The sequence below is a fragment of the Zosterops lateralis genome (genome assembly GCF_965231275.1).
Source record: "Zosterops lateralis genome assembly, contig: HAP1_HAP1_SCAFFOLD_49, whole genome shotgun sequence".
Taxonomy (NCBI): Eukaryota; Metazoa; Chordata; class Aves; order Passeriformes; family Zosteropidae; genus Zosterops; species Zosterops lateralis.
The window spans coordinates 854,079-875,913 of record NW_028154614.1 but is presented as its reverse complement, the minus strand read 5'-3'; the positions used below and the strand labels follow the sequence as shown (position 1 = coordinate 875,913).

The window sequence follows — 21,835 nt, the reverse complement described above, 5'->3', positions numbered from 1 at the left end:
GTCATTTTGGCAGTCATCCTTCAGAAAATCCATGCAAATGGATTTTGGAGGAAATGGAAAATTAATTTGGCCATGAACTTGAGTAAAACCAGCCTTTGGGATTGTTCCATCCAGTCAGAGAAGTGAACATCAGAAAAAACCCATGGCAGAGCCCTGCATGTGGCTGACAGCACCTCCCTAAGGGCTTGCATTTGAAATGGCATCTGGGGCTAATCTCTGCCAGCCACTTTTCTGACACAAACTCCTTTGTTGTCTCAGATCTCCACAGGCTCTTCTGCTGAACCTGCAGCAGCAGCAGCAGCAGCAGTGTCACCTGAAGGAGCCTTTGCTGGCCCAGCTCAGAAGTGGAGCCCGGGCAGTTGGTTCCTCTCCAGCAGTGACAGAGCTGCTGCTCAGCAACAGGAGGTGGAGGATGACTCCCTGGAGCTCCTGAGTACGTCTGGTGTCTTTCTTCTCTGAGGGACAGTGCACTGTGTGCACGTGTCAGCACAGCTGCACCAAATGATCCTCCTCACTGTGGTGTCCCAGGGGCATTTAGGGCTCCCCACAGGAAATGCTGTGCTCCAAGGCAGCAAGAGAGTGCTCTGGGTGTTCCTGCTGCCTCTGAGGGCAGCTTGGACGTGCTGGGCTTTGCCTGAGCTTCCCTGTCTGCTGAAGGCAGAAGCAGGGCTTGTTCTTGCATCAGCAGAAGGCTGTGACCTAGGAAATGATCTGGGCAAGTCCTGTGTGCTAGTGGCCAAACTGGATAGAATGGTTAGCTTCCTAAATTCTCCTTAGACTCCTGACTTCTCACCCATCCCCAGAGCAAAAAACTTCACAGAATTTGTTTGGTTTTGGCGTTTTGTATCTTGGTTGTTGTTTAGTTTTTAGTTTGGAGTTTTTCTGGATTTTTTTGGGTAGAGTTTTTTCTCCATCCTGAAGGAACTCTTCTCCCCCATGTGTCTTACTGGTGTCATTTTTATGACTGTTCTTATTACCACTACTACATCTACAGGATTTTTTTAAATAATATTATATATTTGTTAGTGAGAACTCCTTTGAAAGAACATCGGGTGACATAGAAACAGAGAGCCAGAGGTGTTCTTTTTGTGCCCACAATGAAAAGACAGATAATGTTATCACAATCTGTATTTAATATCCTAGTTTTGTTCTTAGAAAGATGTGTCCAAGAAACACATCCCTGGGGCTTGATCAGATCAAAGTGCACTGTAGGCATTTCTCAGGAGCAAGCCTCCAGCCCCTCTGCTGTATATTCCTCAGATCCATGGCACTTTTCCATCCCTGATTCCCAGTCATTCCCATGACTGTTAGAATGCTGCCCATTGACCCAAGCCCTGCTCAGATCAGTCTCGAGGAACACACATCAAGTCCTCTGTGATTCTGCAGCACAAGTCATTGAATCTGCTTCTTGCCCAGAAGAGCTGCCAGTGCTGTGCTCTCAGATAAGACCTGGGGGGGCTGAGAACAGAGCCCAGGTGACTCTGTGTCTCCCATCAGCTGTTGGCACAAAAAGGGCCTTGATGTGCACCTGGGTGTGTCTGAGCTCAGAGCCAATCCTGTTGTGTCCTGAATGGGGTCCCCGGCTTGGAAGGGGCTGGCTGTGGCCGTGCCTTCTTGCCATGGCTTGTCAGGGCTGGTGCTGGGGCTTTGGCAGCTTTGTTGTGGTGGCTGCCCTGGCCCTGAGGGCCGGTGTGAGTGCAGAGGCTGGAGCCTTGCTGAGCTGGCAGAGTCCCGCTGCCGCCCGGCCGCTGCAGCGCGGAGCTGCCCCGAGGCAGCAGCCCCTGCTCTGGGCCGGCTCCTGCATGGCCTGGGCTGGGCTCAGCCAGGGGCAGCATCTCCTCTGGGCAGCTGTCCGTGTCCCGCCGGCCCCTGAGGAGGGAGCACTGCTGTCCTTGCTGCCCTTGCCCGCTGCGGGAAGATGGGCACGTGTGCGGGGCTGAGAGGGCCAGTGCAATGGCAGGGACTGATCCCTGCTCTCAGGGGGAGGAGGAGCACTGTGCTTCTCCACCTGGGCCACGGCCAAGGGCGTCTTCCAGCTCAGCCTGCTCATCACGGCTCAGGCTCCTGCTGCTGCTGGAGGCCCCCTTGGCATTGCTTACAGCATCAGCTGCTTTGCTTTACAAAGGGAAAGGCATTCTCTTGGCCAACTGCTGCAAGGTGGAGAAGGTGCCCTCCTCTCCTGGGAATGCATCTCCCTCTGCTTTGTTTTCTGTCAAGAGATCTCTTCAAAGGCCTGTGGAAAAGCAGGCTCTGTGCTGGCCTGCTTGTACTGCAGAGCTGCCTGTCTTGTTGGGGTTGTTGGTGTTACCCAGCTGAGCACAAAGGACTCAGAAGCCCAGAGTGTACAGCCCCAGTGGGGCTGCCTTTTGTACCTCTTGGATGGTGGGATCTCTGCTTTCAAGTGAGCATCTTGCATTTTGTTTCCCTCAGGGAAAATGGTGAACGTGGAGAATCCCCGCAGGAAATACATTGAACTGGAAAATGTCGGCAGAGGGTGAGTCCAACTACAGTTGCTTCTACACAGTCATGGGGCAGGTGATTTGCTGCTGGAATATCTACCAAGTGTGAAGTCAGGCACTTTGAAGCTGCAAACATATTCAGACACTGGGTTAGTCTGCCCCATGTCTCAGTACCAGCCAGAATTTGTAAGTGTGGTCAGGAGGCATTGTCAAAGACACTTGTAATTCATTGCCACAAACAGCAACCTACCCCCCAAGCACAGCAGTGAGATAACAGTTCTCAGGAATATTCCTTCCCAAGTGTTTGCTGAAGGAAATGGTCTGTGCTCAGGATAAAAACTGCCCAGTTTAGAAACTGAAACCCGAGATGAAAGAATCACCTGGCCTTTTGAGCTGAGGCACTACAGCCCAATGCTTCAGGAACAGGCCCAGTGCCCATGCACTGGAGAGGAAAATGCATCATCTGCCTTCTGGCAGAGCCCTCCTGCATGCTGCAGGTTTGAGGCATTTCCAGCAGACATCTCCTGTCTGGGCTGGCTTTCACTCCAAGATCTAAATGGCTTCTCCTTTCTTTGCTGCTCTTTTGTTTCTAGGGGATTTGGAGATGTTTGCAGAGCATTAGACACTGCCACAGGAGGAGAGGTAAATGTCACCAGCCCCTGCAGATCCTGCTGCTCTCCAGGGCTTTCCTCTCTTGTGTCATCTGGGGCTGGAGCTGTGGCTAGAGCTGTGCTGCAAAGGCACAAGAAGCACAGACTGGTGCCAGCCTGCCAAGTGCATTTGGAACAGTCTTTGTCCTGCTCAGCTGCCAGGAGGAAGGCAAGGAGGGCAGCGGTTCCTTTCAGAGAAGGACGCTCTCCCTAGCTCTCAATTACTCCAACAAAGGTGGTGCCTTAGAGTATCTCACTGCTCTCTGGGCCGACGGCTTCAGAGTACTGAATTCTCATTTCTGGCTGCCAGCAAATCCATCTGAATGTTCCTGGCAGTTCCTCAGCCACCTGCAGTGCTGCACGTGGGAACTGCACGTAGGGAGAGATCTGCAAGGCCTCCCTAAAAGCCCCAAGCCCTGCCTGTAGCCCAAGATGTATCCACAGAGTACCAAGGCACGCTTAACTTCTTCTGAAGTGCAGACAGAGAAACAGAGAGTGTGCTCAGAGCTTTGGGGGTGATAGCTGAGACATGATTGCTAACAAGTGGACAAGGCAAAATGTCAGTGGCCACGTGTCCTGTAAGTGGCCCCCAAAGGAGCAGAGAAATGAGCTGTTGGAATGTCAGTTCCTAATGACTCCTTTGTCTAATCCCAAGGCACTTTGGCAAGGCTCACCCGTGTCATTGCTAAATCACTCATCCCATGTGTGCTGTGGTCTCGTGCCACCAACTTCTAAAGTTGCTGATTTTCAATGTCATTCTAGGTGGCCATCAAGAAAATGGATATTCAAGGACTCATGACGGAAGGCATTCTTACGGAAATCAGAGTCATGAGTATGAGCATGAGTCCGCAAATTGTGAATTATTTAGACAGGTGAGTGATCATGGTCTCATCCAATGAAGGTGTGTTTACATACTAAAAGCATGCAAGGTTAAAAACCCACTTTGGACACTGGCAGAAATGAGAGCTGGTAATTATTGGCTAATTGTTATTTCTCTACTCATCTCCAATGGATGGGAAGAGAGTGTATTTTGTCTGCATGAGTCTTCCCTGGCTTTCAAACACATAGTTGAAAAACTGTTCAAAAACCTGCATCAACCCTACCATACTCAGTCAATACCCTGTAAGCTCACTGGCTCCATGTTGTCTCAGGATTGATTTTTAAGGTTTCTTTAATGCTGATGAAGCATTCTAGAGAGGATTTCCCTTGGATTGTTGCCCCTCTATTCCATGGCTGTCCATGCCAGGAACACTAGGTGCTTATTTCCAGAAATACCCCGTGGGACAGGTTTTTCATCTTGGCTGTTACTAAACTGCACTTTTTGCCTGCTGGCCATCTAAAACATCTCCTTTTTCACAGATGTGCTGTTCTCCTTGAGACTGCACAGACTGCAAACAATGCCCAGCCTGGAGGGAATGTCTATTCCTTTCATTCTGTCCTTGTCACAGAGGGATCCAGAAACAAGAATCAAGCAAAGAAACCAACACATGCATGTTCATCTGCATGGCCTTGTTCCCTTCTTTCAGCTACCTTGTGCATGAGGAACTCTGGCTGGTGATGGAGTTGATGGATGGAGGCACTCTGTTCGACGCTGTCAAGGCGTTTGAGATGACAGAAGACGAGATTGCCATCGTCAGTCGGGAGGTCAGTCAGGGATCCCAGCTGTGCTTCCCAGGGCTGGGGCAGGACTGTCTGGGAAAGGGGCTCAGAACAGGAGCCATTCCATGGGCCAGGCTTTGTTTCTGTGTCGCTGGAATGCTCTGGGCAAGCAAGAGCATCCCACATGAACTGCCTGCCAGTGCCCCTGCACTCACTGGGCTCTGTTCTTGTCCTCTTCTCTTCTGCTGTTGCATTCTCACTCTGGCTCTTGTATTTGCTCTTCTCCATCTTACCTCTCTAAACTTTGGCCTGCACTGCATTCCTTGCCTGTAAAAGCAAAGGTGGTGGTGGCAGCATTTGAAAGGAACAGCAAAGAAAAAAGAGAGACTCATTTCTCTCAGTGCTCAGCTGAAAAGGTTGGCAGTGCAGCCAAAATGCTCTTGACTTGTGAGCACCTCCACTGCAGCAGCATCATCCTGGCAGGTTTGCAGGGCAGAGTCTACACCAGCAGTTGCTGTTGCTCTTTGACAAGCTGACATGCCTTTCTTTAGAAGGGTGCTGCTCTGCCGGTGTTGGAGCAGCAAGCTCTTCCTCTCAATGGCACTGTGTTCTGCCATTCCTCCCCATTCCCCTGGAGAGGGAATCTTGGAGAGCTGTTTCCTTTCTTGTGTGATGAAATCCCATCCCTGATTTTTGCCCTCCTGTTTCTGGTTTCTCTCTCAGTGCCTCCAAGGACTGAATTACCTCCACTCCCACCACGTGATGCACCGAGACTTGAAGAGCCCCAACATCCTCCTCAGGACCGATGGCTCTGTCAAGCTGGGTCAGTATATTCTTGGTCAGGTGCAGCATTCCAGGGATAGGGGGGGTGTGGGGCTGCTTTGGAGTGACTGCCAGCTCCCCAGAAATGGTGCTGGTGGCAGTGCAGGGAGCCCTGCTGTGAGCTGACCACACGGTTGCAACGTGCACAGAGCTATGGCAGGGAACAAGCAGTCCAGAGTGGCATTGCTCTGTGTGTGTCCCTTCCAGAGAGAGGGAGCTACAAGTCTAAAGCTTCAGGGCAACAAAAGCCACTGCTGGAGGCAGTGTAAAAAATGTGGGGATTTTGGAAGTAGCCAATGCCATATTTCCTTGGCTAAAGTCCTGAGGAAACAGAGCAGGGACTGTTGCAGGAGATTCAACCGCACATTCTCCAACTTCTACTGGGCAATTCGTTTGCTTGCTTTCCTAATTGCACAGGATTCAAATCAAAACAGTCTTTTGCTTTCTCCCCAGCTGATTTTGGCGTGTCTGCTCTACTCACCCCTGAGCAGAGTAGACGCAGCTCAGAGGTCGGCACTTACTGGTGGAGAGCACCTGAGCTGGTGAAAGGTCACCCATATGGCCCCAAAATTGACATCTGGGCCTTTGGGATTGTGACAATTGAAATGGTGGAAGGAGAACCTCCTTATTATAATGAAACTCCTCGCTCGGTAAGGTGTAAATACTCTCTGATCCCGCTGCCTTTCTCCCCCAGCCCACCTTCTGTGTGCCATTGGACAAAATCCCATTGCCATCTGCTGGAACTACTTCCACCACGGTCCCTTTCTGAAAATGTCCCTGCAGCACATCAGCATCTGCTGGAGTTTTGGTTCCATCACTGGGGGAGCTCAAGCCTTACCCCACACAAACAATCTCCCTTCTCAGGCAACATTTGGCTTTGGCTTAGAAGTCGTTCCAGCTCTTTTGGCCACATAGATGGCCCCACTAACAGGAAACAACCATCTTAGAACTGCTGTTCTCTTTCCTGAAATGAAGGGAAGAAGCCCAAACCCAATCAAGTTTCTAAAAGAGTGGTTTGGAGAGAAGAAACAAACAAAAAGCTTGATGACTTTTGTTTGATGGCAGCTGTGCTTTAGGGACCAACAAGCACTGCCGAGATGCTTTGCATGTAATAATTCTTGGAAATAGTAGAGTGAGTTAGTAGAGCAAAGTCCCTCTTCCAAATAGCCTGTCAAGCTGGTCAGGTGCATCCTCAGAGAAGCAAAGGGGCTTTTGCTGATGTAGTTTCCACTAACAAGGTCAGTCAATGAAATCAGCTGCCAAGGCAAGATCTGCTGCATGTTGGAAAAGCTGTGGCTGCATCGGGCTTTGGGTTTTTGTTGGTCCAGGAAAGTCCTCTCTGCCTCTGTGCCACGGCAGAAACTGCCACTGCAGAGTGCAGCTTGAACAATGGGATCTGGGAGAGCAGTTCCAGAGGTGAAAGAAGCAGCTGAGAGACTGGTGTTTCCTTTTTCTCCAGGCTCAGCTCCTGATAGCCACCAAAGGGACCCCAGAGCTGCAGCAGCCCAAGCTCCTCTCCCCTTTGCTGCGGGACTTCCTGAGCTGCTGCCTGCAGACAGACGAGGCGCGGCGCTGGTCTGCCCAGGAGCTGCTGCAGGTAAAATGCCAAGGGGCTGCAGGGAAACAGTGTCCCAGGGATGGGCTCCTCCTCCACTCAAGTGCAAGGCATCAGATGAGCCCCCTCCTCCTCACCTCCCCTCTTGGTGCTGTTCAAATGGAAACAGCCAGGAGTCCTAGACTGGGCTGGGCTGGCAGGGACCTGGAAAGCTCATCTGGTCCAAGGGCCCTGCAGTGAGCAGGGGCATCTTGAAAGAGATCAGGATGCTCAGACCTGAAATCTTTCCAGGGCTGGGGCACTTAGCAGCTCTTGCAGCAAGCTGTGCTATTCTTGCCCCGCTGTAGGTCCTTAGACCTACTCTGACTCAATCCCCTTTTCATTTAAAAGATATTGGACAGTATTGGGTTATTGTTGTGTTATTTTCCCTTTGTGCAGCATCCATTTGTAACACTGGCGAAGCCGATATCCAGCCTGGTGCCACTGATCATGACCGTGAAAGAGTGGAGGGAGGAGAGAAGAAGGAGACATCAACGTTAAAACTGCTCCATCACCAGTTCAGAAAAGGATTATAGAGTAGGATTGTAGTTAAAAAATGTAGTTAGGACACTAGCGTAGGATTGGAGCCTAGGATAGTAGCACAAGATACTGATTGATTGTAAACAAATAAATTTGTGAAATCTCAACCCCTTTCAAAGATTCCCCTCCTTCTGAGCCTCTGAGAAAGCTCAACATTTCCTTCTGAACTTAGACGTGGAAAATGACATTGAGGGCTTCTTTGGTACAGTTGGAAAGTGGGGAAAGCTCTTCTTCAGTCATCCTCTCCAGAGCACAGTGCCTATGGAATGTGGCCCATCCCAGTCCCTTTCCCGGGTCCTGCCCCTCCCGCCCCTGGAGCTGCCGCCGGACGCCCCCCCAAGATGCTGCCGGGGCTCGGGGGCTCCGTCTTGGCTCCGTCTGCCGGGGCTGGGGCTCGGCCTCCGCTGCGGGAGAAGGTGAGGGGGGTCCCCGGGGCTCGTGTCCCCCCCCTCGGAGCGCCCGGGACTCCCCCGTGTCCCCCCGTGCCGGGCTCGGCCCCTTTTCTCTCCCCACAGCTCCTGAGCCGGCTCCTGCTCCCCCCTGGGAGGGGCTTTGGGGAGCCCCCCCGGGAGCCCCTGGAATCCCCATTCCCGGGCACCGGGACCCCCCCGCAGCTCCTTCCCCGGCCCCGGGACCCCCCGCGCCCCCTTATCCTGCCCCGACCCCGCCCCTGTCAGAGTCTGTCCAAGGATGTGTTATGCCTCACAACTGTCTCCGATGGTTGAAGACCAAGACCCCCGGAGAGACTGGGGAGAGCCCCTGGCCTGGCTGAGGTGGGGCGCCTGCCGAGGACTGATACGCATCTCCACGAGAACGGAATGCAAGAACAATAGTAGCTCGTTACAGTGGACTGAGCTGACTATACTGACCGTGCTAGAAGGGCACAGCTTGCCGCTTGTTCCTGAGCACCCAACTTTGACGCAGGTGCCTGCCTTGGCCCTGTGCCCTCTTTGGCTCCGTTCCACTCGCCTTGGTCCTCTTCCTGACCACCCTATAAAGACTCTGCGGATCCCGTGCACCCTTTGTGATCACCCCACTGGAGAAGATCGCGTCTATGGGCATCTCTACGTCTTGAGGACCTCCGACTCTCCACGTGGTAGCTATAATCCCCCTTCCCCTCTTTCTCTATCTTTCTCACTATTCTCTATTTTCTCTCCCTACTATCGCATTGTGGGCACTAAATAAAAGTGCATTTTTTGTTTAAGCAAACTGGTTTGTCCCCTGTTGTGTCTTTTGCGCTTTGAGATCTCCAAAACGAACCATCAGGTTCCCCACATATGTTTGCGGACCCTGACATTAAATTGGCGTCACGGACAGGATCTTGATAGACTGTGGAGTTGCGGGTTTTATATAGTTTGTAGAAGGGGAAGGACCCTCGTCTCAGCCGCACCCAGCACGCCACTTCGGTGAGCGCTGTTAGAAAGCAAGGGGGGCGAGGGAAAATTCCCGCAAACTGTATACACCCAGGCGAATAAGCACTCCCTGTCATCAGGATATTTCAGAAACGATCTCACTGTGCAAAAGATGGGACTCTGTGTTTTGAGCTGCTTGGTGTAGTTGAGGAGACAACAGGCGTTTTTTGTGAAGAAGTGCCTCCCAAGCAGCTGGGTCTCCTCTCCCATTCCAGGGAAGCGAAGGGAAACACAGTATTAGCTGTGCCATTGTTTGTAACTTTAAGAATACCTCCCTGAGAGTGGTTTTTGTCCCTTCACAAAAAAAATGACTGAAGATTCTTGTACAAAAGATAAGGATATTCTTTTTGCTTTGTTAACAAAGCATGGTGCTAGACCTTCTCCAGCCGGAGAAGAGTGGGCACAAGATAATTGGTTTAAGTGTGAAAACATTGTAGATAGAATATATTCTTTGCAACATGATGCTAAGTATAAACTGGGCAGAAATAAAACCATTCTTTGCTCAGTTTTGGGGGCCTGCCTTTCGGCAGCCATAAAAACCCATTTTAAACGGGTAAGTGAAGAGAGAGCAGAAATAGAATCCCTGCAAAAACAATTGGAACAGGAAAGAAATCGAGAGGGAGAAGTAATAGAATCCCTGCAAGATTTGGTAGAAGCTTTGCAAAAACTATTAGAACAGGAAAGAAGTCGGATTTATTTGCTGGAGATTTCCCTTGCAGAAGAGCGGAGCAAAAATTTAAAACTTGTAGATTCACCAAAGGAAACAGGAGGAAATGAGACATACAGCATTAAGCAGATATACCCTCAGAAAGAATTAGCACACATGCAAAATTGTGGGGAACTCTGTTGCTCCAATTTGAGACCTCTTGTCAAAACAGAATTTAATTGTATAAATGAAGAGGTTCATGACCCCCACATAACCACCAAACAAACACCCAACACAGCCACTGAATTAGCTAAATTAAAAAGAGAATACTCCCGACCTCCTAGTGAATCAGAGACGGAGTATGTCTTTAGAGTTTCACTTACTGGTGGTGACCAAATTAAATTAAGTGAACAGGAAGCAAGTGGCTATTGGGGCATGGAGTTTTCTTAACAACAGGAAATACACGTGCTCCATGGTCCCTGACACAGCGTGCAGCTCACTGGGCAGGGGGACTAAGCCCCCTTGAAAGGGGCGACCCCCTGGCAATAGTCAGCACCTCAGACCAACTCCTAGAAAACATTCACAAAACTGCATGCTTGCAAATGATACATGAAAGAAAATTGATTTCTGACTATGAGTCACCCATGCAACAGCCTGTCAGACCCGAGATTATGACCCCCCTAATTCGAGGTTTGCCGGAGTCTCTTAAACCAACAGCAATTCTTTTTCAAGAAACAATAGCATCTATCACTCCGGTAGATAGGCTTGAAAGATTTCTTGGACACACAAGTGATCAAACCGGTTCCACTGACTCCACTGACTTCTCGCCTTTTGCTACTCCTAGCACACAATCTAACAGCAGTCATAACAGTGGAAAATATGGACCAGTGAAGCACTCAGAGGACAAACCTGAAAAACCCAGAGAAGTCAGGCACATTGCTTCTCCTAATGAAAAACCAGAAAAGGAAAAACAAATCTCTAACCAGCAGCAGTTGTGGTTGCTAGGGCTGAAAAGGGGACTACCTCGAGAAGTAATGGATAAATTGCCTTATGATAAATTGGTTAAAATAAAATTGCTGCTTTTTGAAGCAACTGCTCACCAAGCCCTTGGCCCTATTCATCCTACAGATCCTTTTCAGGCAGAATGGGGATTTGCCACCTCAGGATTGTCATTGTATATATGGCAAAGGGGTCCTGAAGGCCCAATCAGATCTGTCAGCTCTCGCTCTTGTGGCTTTAAAGATGCTGAAAAGAGGTACACTACCTGGGAAAAAGGCTTGTTTGTGGTTAGCTTAGCTCTCATAGAAGTGGAGAAAATTGCACAACAACAACCAATTGTTTTGAGAGGCCCCTTCAAGGTTAAGTCAGTCACTACTGGGACCCCCCCACCTGCCAGGGTGGCCCAGAGGACCTCAGTAAGACAGTGGTCTGCTCAGATTGAACATTATTGTAACATCTTCTCAATAACTGAAGGAGCTGTGAAAAATCTAGCACTACAAGAAGCAGAAAACTTGGATAGCATCCAAGACAAACCTGCCTCAGCCATTACACCTCCCTTTTCCCCCGAACAGCCAGCAAATCCTTGGCTTACTGATCCTTCTGCCTTTTGCCTGACAGCTTCAAGCATAATTCCCTCACTATGGGGACCAAGTGATTCCAGCAATCCAGCACATTGCCCTGGACAATCTGTTTTGGTGGACCTCCCTACTGTAGGGGAAGTACCACTAGTGCAGAAAACCCCTCTGAATAAATATACATGGGCAGCCTTTGATGCTCTAGGGAAAGAGCATCAAATAAATACAGGATGGGCAACTTTCATCATTTTAACCTCCTGCCTCCTTGTGGCAGATTCTGTTGTGCTTACTTTCCACAGGAGAACTCCGAGGGACATGAAGGCCTTATAAACCATGATAAATATCTTAAACAGAAATTTTAAATAGCATTGATTCAGAAATATTAATGAACAAATTTGTTACCACAATCAAAGATTTGACCAAATTATAACAATCATTATAATTGTCCTTATTGGCTTTGGGGACACTTCAGTGATTGCTATTAAACATATTACCAAATTGGGAAAAGATAAATGTGAATGATAGCAAATTGGTAATTGATACACCTGGTGCTACACAAAACAATGTTTCTTTGGCCCTTAAGCTGCATCCAGGCACAGCTTTGGATGCAGATGGTTGTTGCCACAATTATAAGGCAAGAAGAAGAAGGAATTCTTCCTACTGAAATTTGGAAAATAATTTGGGACAATGCAAATTATTTTCAAAGAGAATTCCAATCCTGGTGGAAATTAGTGAACTTTACCTATAACCCCAATACTAACACAGTTACAGCCTTTGTGTTAACAATAGGTAATGCTTCAGTACATTTGATATTCCCTATCATTGCATTAGGTATAAATCATGATGGAGCTATTCTCTATCCTTCCGAGCATAGAGAATGGGCCCGTCAAACTGGTGAGAAATGGCAAACTGTCAATTTAGAATCTTGTGTTGTTAGAGAGCAGCAAGGTTTCATTTGTGAAAGTAATGCAATCATAGCTCAGGACATTTGTTTAGACACAGCAAAATATTTGTCATTTTGAAGTACATCCTAACGAAGCTCCTGGAACAGTGCTCGTGTATATAGGCAATGGGTGTGCATGCTTTAGGACTGTCTGTGATGTTGTAGTTGTTGAAAATGCAATAGTAGATACTAAAAATCACTCAAATTTTTGTGTTTGTGATTTTACCACAATTACAGGATGTGACTTTTCTTATAAAGTCCCAACTACGTCCTCCTTTTGATTTTGGTTTTGATTGGCCTTGTTTTAGTTAACATCCCTTTTGCAAAGGACACTCCTAAAGTTATTGACGTAAAATGCACTACCCAGACAGCGAAAGTTAAGCCTGTAACAGCAGTTTGATTTGAAATGGTTTGTTGTTTTGATTAATGTTGCTTTGTCTTAGTCATGTTAATTAAAATTTAAGGGTTTTTTTTTGTTTTGTTTTGTTTTTTGTTTTTGTTTGTTTAGAAATTATAATTTTAAAAATTTAAAGAATATTGTGAAAGAAATTGTTTTCAATTAAGTATTTGATTGAAAATTGTAATTGTTGATTTTAATTGATGGTATTATATTAATTATTTAGTAATTTGAGTTAATATTTTGAAAAATTGTTATATTAATTATTTGGTGATTTATGTTGATTATTTTGAAAAAAATTGTTAAAAATTGTTAAATCAGGGGTTTTTTTTTAGTTTTTGTTTCATTTTTTGCTTCTATTCCCTTTCTGTATTTTTCCTTCTTACTCTCTCTCTGTCTCTCTGTCTCTCTCTCTCTCTCTCTCTCCTACACCCTCTCTATTGTCTCTGTTTTTCTGGGATATGCTGCCAATGTGGATGAGTCCTGAAGACTTCACGAGACTACGGAACCTGCTGATGGAAGAACACCTTCGTCGTCAGTCGTGAGTCACGGGGTGGTGTCAGAGTTTGTCCGAGGATGTGTTATGCCTCACAACTGTCTCCAATGGTTGAAGACCAAGACCCCCGGAGAGACTGGGGAGAGCCCCTGGCCTGGATGAGGTGGGGCGCCTGCCGAGGACTGATGTGCATGTCCACGAGAATGGAATGCAGGAACAATAGTAGCTCGTTACAGTGGACTGAGCTGACTATACTGACCGTGCTAGAAGGGTACAGCTTGCCGCTTGTTCCTGAGCACCCAACTTTGACGCAGGTGCCTGCCTTGGCCCTGTGCCCTCTTTGGCTCCATTCCACTCGCCTTGGTCCTTTTCCTGACCACCCTATAAAGACTCTGCGGATCCCGTGCACCCTTTGTGATCACCCCACTGGAGAAGATCGCGTCTATGGGCATCTCTACGTCTTGAGGACCTCCGACTCTCCACGTGGTAGCTATAATCCCCCTTCCCCTCTTTCTCTATCTTTCTCACTATTCTCTATTTTCTCTCCCTACTATCGCATTGTGGGCACTAAATAAAAGTGCATTTTTTGTTTAAGCAAACTGGTTTGTCCCCTGTTGTGTCTTTTGCGCTTTGAGATCTCCAAAACGAACCATCAAGTTCCCCGCATATGTTTGCGGACCCTGACATGTTCTCAGCCCACAGGATAATTCTTTTCTCAGCTGCTTTTCCTGCCCCATGTTGGGGTTTTTCCAGCAGTCCATAATTAGCCCTCCACAAAGGACACCACCCCCCCATTCCCAGGAAAGCTGCCTCTCTCTCCCAGTGTGGGGCTCTGGGAGTCCACAGGTGGCTTCTTTCCCTTCTTTGCTCAGCTGCCCGTGTCCACGGGAGATCTCCAGGCCCCAGTAAACTCCTGCTCCCTTGGCCATCTGTGCTTTGTCTTTAGAAACTTTGGACTCACTCCCTCCCAAAAAGTGTAATAAACTCAGGGTAAGTCGTGTGCAACCATCTCTAGTTTTGGCTGCACTCAGGATGTCATCTGCATATTGAAGAATAATTCCTTCTGGTTCTTGTTTTTTCCAGTCTTTTAATTCTTTTATTAGCTGGTTTTCAAATATTGTGGGGCTGTTCTTGTAATCTTGTGATAAAACTGTCCATGTGAGCTGAGTTTTCCTCCCTGTCTCAGGAATTTCCCACTCCAAAGCAAAGAGCTCCTGGCTGTTTTCATGCCCAGGAATGCAGGAAAAGGCACCTACAACAGCAAACCCCCCTAATTCGTCTGTCAGTGTGGTCAGAAGGGTGTAGGGATTGGCCACTATCGGGTTTATGTCCTCGGTATTTTGTTAATTGCTCTTAACTCTTGTACTAATGGATAACTCTCCCCATCTGCTTTCTAAATGGCCAAAATTGGGCTGTTGGATTTGGGCTCCCATTGCACTAACAGACCGGGCTGCAGGAATGTTTTAGTTTTAGGTGCCAATCCCTTCCAGTTGTCTGATTTCCAAGGGAATTGTTTTTGCCTTCCCTTTGCTGTGGCTCCTGGTTTGAGTGCAATCCTCACTGGTTCTGCTGCCTTGGATCTTCCTGGGACACCCCTGGCCCCCACTATTGGATTGGCCGCATTTTCCACTTGGGCAGGGATTGCATCCAATTTTTCCTGTATAAACCGTGCAGCAACTTTAGATTCAGGAATCCCTTGTACACCCAGGGGTGGGAAAAGGGGAGGCTGGGGGTGGGTAGGTGTGGGATGGGCGGGGTTAAAGCGGTTCCTGTGCTTAGGAAAGGGAGCTCCAAGGGTCCCCGCTGTCCCCACTCCCATCCAAAGGTGGGAAAACCCGGGATGGTTGGGAATGGGGGTCCCGGGTGTCCCCGGTGCTGAGGAAAGGAGGGGCCCAGGGCGTCCCGGGCAAGGCAGGAATAGGGGCCCAGGGGGTCTGTGGGCCAAGGCCAAGGGGGCTCTGGGGGCAGGGAGAGGCGGGATGTCCGGGAAAGGGGCGCAGGGCTGTCGGTGCCGGATCAGGGGGTGCAGGGGGAACCCATGGCCGGGAATGGGGGTCCGGAGGGATGGCGGCGCCCGGGATTGGCGGGTTGGGGGCCCCTCTTTGCCACCCTCCAATGGCAGCCCGAGCATGCCGTGACGTCACCGGTCGCCGGGCAGATCCCGAAAGGCGCGAGGGAGCGCGGCGGGAGCGCGAGGCGGAATTCCCGGGAATTCCCCGGGATCCCCTCCGGGCATTCCCCGGGACCCTCCTCGGCCACACCCCGCGGGACCCCCGGGCTGGAAACCACCTGCACCCTGTGGAGACCTGGGAACGAGGAGAGAAGGGACCCATGGAGTCGTGTCCCAGCCCTGGTGGAAAGCAGATAGAAATCTCCCAGGACCCCGTGCACACAGGCTTGGAGGCAGAAACGAATGCAGGGGCTGCTTTGAAACCCTCGGGGAAACTGAGATCCATAAAGTCACACAGACATGAAGTGGGAATGTGAGTTTTAGTTTTAGGTGAGTAAAAATATGCTTTAAGTGCCTGAAGTGCCTTAAGCAAATAAGAGACTGTATTAGTTGATAGAAGAGCCCCAAAGTCCAATTTAAAGTTCAGCAGCATTACTTTGTACAAAGTTAACTAAGTCCTAGACATAATATAAACATACCAGAGCATTGCTGACATTGCCAGACAGAATAGACAAGCTGTAGGCACAGGCCTTGTGTAAGAAATGATTCCCATTGTCACACAACTGGGTTAGACCAGGAGAGGTGCAAAAAGACAGGAACAGCATCGTGTTTGTGGCTGGTTGGATGATTTAGGAATAGAATTCATTGTACTGGGGCTGCTGCTGCTGCTTCTGCTTGGGCCATGGGGACTCTGTGCTGGAAGGCATTTTGCATGATGGGCCGGACTGTAACAGCCTGACCTTGGTGAGGCTGATCCAGCCATGGCATAAACTACTTTTCCAAGCAGCAGCACCTCTCTTGTTCCTGGGCTGGCCGCTCCAACTTGCCAGCTGTCCATCAGCAATGTGCCCGCTGCTCCTGCCTGCTGCCAGTCCTTCCCTGGCAGTGACAGCAGGAGCTGCTCCTGCCGCCGGCAGCTCCTGTGCCTGGAGTCCCTTCCCGTGCTGGCAGCACCAGCTGCCTCTTGCCTTCAGCCCAATGCCTGCCTGCACCTCGGCCTGCCTTGGCCAGCTCTCTTTTCCCAAGCCTTTGACTCCCAGGCTTCTGCCCCAGCCCAGGGACATTTGTTATTCCCATCACCTGCTGCTTTGACACCAGGAACCATTCTGGTTTGACCTAAGAGGTGAATCATGAAGATTGTGGTGCTTTCTTGTCCACAATGTCCTGTTAAGACCCAGAACACGTTGTTCTTACAGCTGGGATTGTGGCCGTTCCTACACCATTTATTCCACAGTGGATGAGTAAAGGAAATCTCTCCTTTTCCTTCCTAAGTTGAAGCTACAGCTTAGTGCAAGTGTGTGTTAAAAGAGAATGAATGCCATAATCCTCCTTTTCTTTTTTCAGTCACTAGTGAATAGCTCCCTGAAGGATACAGAAGAACTCAACAATGTTGTGCATACAATGAAGAAAAGACAACACAAAATTCCCTCTGGATGATGAGGTTAGAAAACCTGTTTTAATCTGTGTTTCTGTTTTAAGTCTGTTTTAATGTGTGTTTCTCACCACATCTACTTAAACTAACAAGAAATTAGGCTGATTTTCTCCACACTGAGGCAGTTTTGCAATGAAGCAGCAGCGTGTCATGATGCTAAATAAGAATCTGGCATTACCTCTAATGGTCACTGCTGCAAAGTGTATCAGTGCACAGCAAGGCAGACTGGGTCATCACAGTTATTCCTCCCCTCCCTTCCTGCACATCCCATTGTCTCCTCTGCAGAAGACACAGGCTATGAAAACAAGGCAAGGTTGCTCCCTCTTTTTCTTCTCCCACAGGACTTGTCAGACACCATGTTTTTTCAAAGCACTGCAGGTGCCCCTCCCCAGCTTGCTTCTTTCTCATTCTCCAAAAGAAGAGAGCTGAAGGAGTTGGAGGCATGTGAGTGCCTGATCTCTCTTTCCCTCTACAGGCTCTGCCTCCCCAAGCCCTGGTTCCCTGCTGTGCTTTGGCATGAGAGCCATTCCAGCCCCAAAGACAAGGGCAGTGGAGTTCAGCTGCAAAGCCTCTCTCTGCACTGAGATTGCTTTGAGCCTGCAGCCTCCATGGGCAAGGGCTTTGTGGGAGCAGGGCCAGCACAGCCTGTGCCCTGCACACAGAGCCAGGAAAAGGAGCAGATCCTGCTGCCTTCTGCTGCTGCTGATCCCAGCAGCAACTCCCCTGGCAGTTCCTGCAGGGAACTCCACCCCAAGGGCTTCCATCCCTGTCGTGCCTGGGAGAACTTGTTGCTTCCCAGTTGTCCCCCATCCCTGTGGATTGTGGAGCATGTCAGCACAAGCGTCCCTGGCCCTTCCTCCCTGCCCAGCCTGCAGCAGTCCCAGTCCCTGTTGCCTCCCCCTTGCTGCAGCTCCTTGGCCAAAGTGCTGCCAAAGGCAGCGGAGCTGGCTCAGGATCCCTGTTGGCTCCTGGGCTCCAGGATGACCTTCAGAGGGACACTTGGAGCGCACTAGCGTCCACCGAGGGTCACCCAGCTGGAAAGCAGCTTGGCAGAAAAGGGACTGGGGGTCCTGGTGGACACCAAGTCAGAGCTGAGCCAGCAACAAGTCCTTGCTGTGAAGAACGTTCCTGGACTGCCTCAGACAAAGTATTGCCAACAGGCTGAGTGATGATTATTCCCTCCTACACAGCACTGGTGAGGCCACACCTGAGTACTGTGTCCAGTTCTGGGCTCCCCAGTACCAGAGACACTGTGACATTCTGGAGGAGGGTCCAGTAAAGGGCCATGAAGATAATGAAGGGGTGGGAACTTCTCTCCTATGAGGAGAGGCTTAGAGCTGTTTAGCCTGGAGAAGAGGTGGTGCTGTGGAAAGTCTTACTAAAGTATTTACCTGTCTGAAGGGAGGGTGTGAAGAAAACAAAGACTCTTTAGTCAGTGCCCAGTGACAGGACCAGAGGCAAATGGGCATAAACTAAACATAGGAGGCTCCATCTGAACATCAGGAACTGCTCTCTTTTTCTGTGAGGATTGCCATGCATTTTTACAGAGTCTATCCTTAGAGATACTCAAAAGCCACCTGAACATGGTCCTGAGCAACTGGCTCTAGGTGGCCCTGCTTGATCAGGATCATTGGACTAGGTGACCTCCAGATACTGCTTCCAACCTTGGCTTAAAATTACTTCAAATGAATGTATATACATTGCAATTAGAATATTGTAATGCAGAACTGATCCTGAAGAAGTTTTTCATTGCATTTGTTTCTGATGAAGGCTGTTGCTTATCTCTGTTTTTCTGAGCGGGTGAGTCACAGTACCATGAAAAAAATTACTGCTACTATTCAAAAAAGTTTATTTTGTTGGTTTATGTGTAGGTTAAATGTACCTGTCTTCTCCTTTTATTTTAGGGTTATTTTCCAGCCCAATTATCAGCATATTCAGGAAAGATTGAAATGCTTTGTACCTACAGCAAGTAACTTGATGATTATCAAACTATTATAAGTATGTGTTTGAAAATGAGATTTTTACTTCATTCTGATTACTGTATTTGAAGTTCTTGATATGCTTTTCTGTATTTTTTCCTGTCCTGATTCACCGTATGAGGGATTCTGTGTCCTGTTGATTGTGGAGCTCGGCAGGCCATTGCCCTGTGAGAAGGGTGTGTTCAGACTATTGCCAACATCCTCTTGGCTGATTCCTCATGCTTCATTTACAAATATATACAGCGTACATTCAGGCACCTTTTTTTATTGAGCTTATTTGTGACTTTTTACCCACAGTCAACTGGGGTAGTAGCACCAGTGGGATCATGGGATTCCTACTAGTATAGGTGTCCTAGAAAATTCTCAGTGGCCAAATAAGCTAACCAGTTTTCAGTGTGAACAAGATACAGTGGATGAAATGTAAAGAAAGAAAACTGAGGATACAGTCTTGGGGTCCGTCTGTGTGAGACTGTGTAACTAATTGATATAGAAGGGCATGCGAACATGGGGTGGGTAGGGAGGAGCAGAGTATGATGAATACTGTGTGGAAGTCACAAAAAATACAAAGGTTTTGTATTAAAGAGCAGTTGCTAATGAAATGAACTAATATGAAGGAGAAGCAGCGGAATGTTTGGATTTGAATGAAGATGTGGTGGTAATAATGGAGAGATGAGTAGCAAAGGACAGTGGCAAGATAAGGCACAGGTACGAATGAATACTTTGCCACATGTTAAAATCCGACTATAAAGGAGTGAGTTTACTTTGTCTGACAAAGTAAACTTTATGGAATAAAGGGAATCTTAGAAATCCTGCAGCTTCTCACAAGTGGTGTACTGTCTGCCTCACCTCTGAAGCATTCTCATGGTCAGAAAAAGATGAGAAAAATAATATTCCAGTATATATTTTGAAATCCTGTTGGACTGTTGCACAAGGAAATGACAAAACATTTCAGTATATGAGATATCAATAGAGCACTAGAGTGGATTTTTTTCCCCTGTGATTCACAAAATTGCCTTACTTGTATAGTTAGATTTCTTAACATGTTAGCGGCTGCAACAGCCAAAAGGTGACAGGCCTTGGAAAACTGTTAATGGTGTTTGAAGACCCATAGATACCAAAATACCAAGTCAGTGCTTTTTTCAAGCATTGCGTTTTTAAAGTTGTTTTGACCACAAAGAATTAGTGTGTATAATGAGCTTTAATGAAAGCTGGCAATGGCTCTTTGTTCTTAGTTTTTTCTTTAAAGGTAGTTTCAGTGATGTAGTGTGCCATTGGACTTGCTCGTCTTGTGATGGAATTGAAATGTGTTCCTTTTGTTTGGAGTTTTAGGAGTTAATTGTGTCTTTGTGAGAGTTTTCCCAGAGTTGTAGCCAGCTTCCTGCATTTTCCTAGAGCTGAGTCTGCTCCCTTTCATGATGACATTTCCCTTCAAGGACTGCATCAGTGGTACTGAGTCTGTTGAAAGGGCCTTGGGCTATATACAGAGATAATTTTACCTTACATTTGCTATCTTTTGGCTACTGATGTTCTAAAATAGCAGTTTTGAACTGCTCTTGATTTTCCTCTCTTAAGTAAAATTCTCAAGTGGGTATAGGATCCTTTGTCTTTTTTTTTTTAAATTACCCTGCCTATGTCACCACATCTGCAAACTTTGGGTGATGTCTCATTATAGCTACATTTCTATAACTGATGTTTCTGCAAGAATTGAATTCTATTCTGTTTCTTTGAGAAAGGTGGTTTTCTCTCTTCTGCCAGATTAAAAAGAAATTTTTGAAATGTAATTGAATACTTATTGGACTTTATTTATCTTTGCAACACTGGGAATTCAGAGACAATCCACAAATCTGTCTCAAAAAGCAGGAGACAGTAGTATGTACCATTTCACTGTATAGGTTGAGTCCCATAAGAAAACACAATAGTATATAATGTATATTTCCATTTGCATTTATTTTAGACAAAAGGACAAAAGAGTGAGTATCTGAAGAAAATTCCAAGGGAAGTGATATATTAGTATCAACTACCAATAATGAGAAAGTAAATATAATTCAGCAACAGCTTTATTAATATTCTAGAGTAGCTTTTTATAAAGTCTGTTATTGGGTTTTTTACGAGTACCCTTCTAAACAGAAGTAATTTCACTTTAAAACAAAATAATGTTTGCACCTGCTGTAATGACATAAACACTGGGGGAGCTTAGTATTACCATTTTGTGTTTCAACTATTGAAGTTTGTTCTTCTGCTTTGCAAAATATTAGCAAATCCATCAAATGCTCTTTTCTTCTTAACAAAAAACTGTTCCTGTCCTGAATCTGTCTGACTTCTTTGGTTGAGATTTTCACTGGAATTTTGGATGTGTTCTACAGTTGTATCAGAATGGTTCTCCAGTTCTGTCAAAGTAGTATGATCCTTCATCTTGCTGGAATCAGTGCTTTCAGAGATTGTATTTCCTGTAGGCTTTTGTGGGAAGGAACATGAACTGTATGGTGTACTTTCATTGAAGAAACCTTGTGGGATTGTGAACGAATATGTATCCTCATCATCACTCTGATCCAGTTGGAAGTGATCATCTGTTGTGAATTCTGAAGAATTACAAAGATGAAGCAGATCTGCCGTAGGATTACAAGTCTGCATTTCATCAGGCAGACTGCAGCTGCTGGTATCCTGTAATTCTGTGAATCCATCAGAATTTTTCTCATCAGAACCTCCTTGCATTTTATCTGCACAAGCCTGCTTCACCTGTGGTAGCAAGTCATCTTGCTTTGTAACAAACATGAAATGTTTTTCAAATGTGTGTTCAGGTAGCAATTGAAGAGATGATTCTTTGCTGGAATGTAGCGGTGATGGTTCTTTTACAACTTCATTCAAGCCAGTATCAATAGGAGCAAAAATAAAGCCACTGTCCTCAGATGTACTCATGTTTCTTCTTAATGTAATGTCTGCTTCGCCATCATTCTTTTCAGGGGACTTCCTGGCTATGTCCTCATCTGTACTTCCTGCTGGTGCATTGTCTTCTGTACTTCCTGCTGGTGCATTGTCTTTCTGTTCCGTGTGACTGAAGCTGAGGGAATGCTGTGGTTCTCTGGGAAGCAGAGACAGCTGCAGTCCATCCTCTTCAGAAGTTT

General features: G+C 47.5%; 1 protein-coding gene across 1 annotated transcript in view; it reads right to left on the bottom strand.

Annotated features, from left to right (window-relative positions):
• LOC310923354 (leucine-rich repeat-containing protein 66-like) overlaps positions 1–21,835 on the bottom strand; it is a gene marked incomplete at both ends in the record, with an annotated part of 60,221 nt that overhangs the window by 36,755 nt on the left and 1,631 nt on the right. The window lies entirely within an intron of this gene.